This window comes from Dendroctonus ponderosae, unplaced genomic scaffold, assembly GCF_020466585.1.
Source record: "Dendroctonus ponderosae isolate FM_Combo_2020 unplaced genomic scaffold, Dpon_F_20191213v2 Dpon_F_20191213_6, whole genome shotgun sequence".
Lineage (NCBI taxonomy): Eukaryota > Metazoa > Arthropoda > Insecta > Coleoptera > Curculionidae > Dendroctonus > Dendroctonus ponderosae.
Window position 1 is genome coordinate 1,091,109 of NW_026018814.1, and position 3,083 is coordinate 1,094,191.

The following is a 3,083-nucleotide window of genomic DNA, read 5'->3' on the forward strand; positions in this document are numbered from 1 at the left end:
GAAACTTCGAAAAAAGCAGCGTCATGTTCAAGTGGATTTTGCAACTCAAAAAAAAACCACGCAAATCTAAAACTTCTTGAATTCAAGCCTTTTTGGGCCAAATAGCCCATCAAGCAATTCTCTAGTCCCAAATATTTTGCGGCCTGTGACCTGGGCAAACAAACCAATCAAAAAACGAACATTTCAGGTGAACTTTAACCATCTCTTGGAACAGTTAAACGCATCTTGAACAAGATTTGTCGCTGCGATAAATGAGGAGTTAACGATCAGTCATGACAACGACCATTGCCAAAATCATCCAGACAGATCAAACTAATGTCCGGCAGTTTATCTCGATCCAAATCGGCATGCTTTCAGGTAGAAAAAAATGCGGTTACGCACGCACCTGCTTTTTTTGAATAGCGAAAAACACCATTGATGATGCAAGAGATTAGGGAAATTGAGCTATTTTCTCACTGATTTTTGCAGGGATCTGATGAGTAAATTGTTGAACTTCAGTCAAAGTTGGGGCTTTAGTGATCAATCGCAGTTAAATGGCGCTTTTTTGCGCTATTTGTCACATGTTGGGACCGTTTCCTTTCACCGATTATTTTCTGGTAACCCGAACGGACGATTGATGGCTAAATATTGAAGAAGTTGCTGAAATTTCTCTTGGCGCTTGTTGGCAGTTATTTAATAGCAATCAGTCCTCGTAATTCCAGATTTTTGGTTGCAAAACTGCGCGCATCTGCCGCTGATGATTATACAAATAATGGATGAATTGTCGATAAAAATTCGAAAATCATTTAGTTCTCCATAAAATCAGTGGAACTTGTTGAAGTACAGTGAAAAATCCAAGTTTATAGCTTCTCCTTGATACTCGAACCTTAAGGTGTCCAATGAACCATGTTACATAAGAAACGCATAAATCATAAGCGTATTGTATATTCATGGATTTGAGTAGAATATTTTCATTTGGCTTCAGCAGATTAAAAACAGCATGACATAGATACATGAATATTAGTAGCATGCGAGCTCCAGAACCGTTTGTGCAATGTTTATTTGTTTCGCAACCATCGACAGATGAAAGATCGAATGAAACACTTTAGGTGTTTCACGTTGTGATTTTTATGCAACATCTATGCGAAACGTAAGAATTTCTGGGATTTGTCGGCAAAGGCGATTTTTTAATTGGCGTAATTGCTAGATGTATGCAATTTCATAATTTCTCTAACCTGAATAGTTGGTTAAATTGCTTTTGCTTATTTTGCGCTTGAAATTCTGCCTTCTTCCTCAATATTTACTTCTTGAAGCTTCCGAGCTAACGCTAGAGCTAATGTCCTTGCGGCCGGGCAAACTAAAACTTTCTCTATGCCTTACGCGGCTTGATACAATGGATAATTTACCAAACTGCATGATTTCTACTAATTTTCATCAATTGGAACAGCGGATTAAGTAACGCCGGCCCATTTCACAACTAAGGCTATTATCCCCAGTAGAAACGGGGCTAACCTTGTGCCGAATTCTGAAAATAACCAGCCTCTGTTTAACCCTAATAGCAACGATTGCACGACTTCATTAAATTAATTAGGACCTTAATTGGTTCTTGTTTTAATCAGTTAATGAGTAGACAAAACAACTATTTATTAGCGGGTCCATCATGGTGAGCGGTTTTGAAATGTTTCCTCGAAATGCAGATGCGACGCTCGGCCGCACTTTAATCTGTTGGTTCTGGGCAAATTTGTAAAATTTTCACTTTAACGACCCCCCAAAAAAAAGAAATTTATTACGCACCCGCACGCGCCTGATGAAAAATGTTTTAATTTGGTTTAGGGCAAAGGTTTCAATTTGGTTGAGAAACCCTGCAGGTGGGCCATAGATTATTCGGGGTTGCAAAAAGGGCAAAATTACAATTTCCCATATCTACTAATTTGCCGGCCAAAGTGCGTTTTACAACAATCAACCGCTCGAAACAAAAGATTACATATGTTTTTAAGGCAGTTGTAATTTTCGTATTAGCAAGCTTTCTTTTTTTTAATTAAGGTATTCAGTGTTTTAATGAAATCCAATTTTCACTTCAGATTCATTATTTTTGTTGGTTTTGTTAACAACGTGAATAATTAGGCATATATGCAATTTGACATGGCCTGAATAACTGCAAACCACCACACGCGTGTAATCATCATTAAAACCAGTGTTTTTACGTAAGAATGTATTATAAATGAATCCGAATTGTTCATCAGTTTGGTTATTGAATGGGGTTCAATGCGTTATTAAGTTTAAGTTTAAGTTTAATTGTTGTGAGCAACAGAAATCGAAGCAGGTGATTGAATTTTTAGAGGAACATAAGAAAACGTCTTGATCTGCATGTGTGTTTCTTGAGCTCAATGCGTGGCTAAAATTCTTATAGAGAGTGGGTACATTAAGGAAGATGTCGTGGGTTAAAGATGCGGGCTAGCGAAACGTTGGAACCAAGTTTTCCACTGATTTTAGGTCTAAACCTGCCATTCTTTCTCGCTTTTGACCAAGTTTTCCATCTTATCGCTTAATTGCTACTTGATTCCTTCCCATTGTTATAGAAACCCAACATGTTTCTGGCTATTTTACTCATTAATAGCTAGTTTAAAGTTTTTTAGCGACTCGGTTGAAAATAAGTCATTCTTTGGGCCGAAAGCTCGTTTGAATATTACAATAATGCAGCCATCGCCAGGCACATTTAGACCCGAAAGGAAATTAATAAATTTCGGGACTGTCTCGCGTGCCTTCCGATGGTACATATAAATTATCGTCCAGATTGTAAAAACTGATATTAAGGCCGTTTCCTAATTATGACACTGTAAATCGTCAGGTGGTAAAATGGCCGTTTTTGCAGGGCCCATTCCTGTCGGTTCCCATGAGTAATGGCAAAACGAACTTAATATTCAATCTTCAATTAAACCCAACATAAAATATGCGGATAAGTTCTATATTGTTGAGGCGGATTCATTTTCTTACAAACGTCTTGTTGGGTATTTCGCCTCAAAAATTTTTGTCTTAAAAAAAAGACAGAATTTCCTCACGTCTTTTATTACAGATTGATAAATAGTGCTCCTATTTCGCAATAA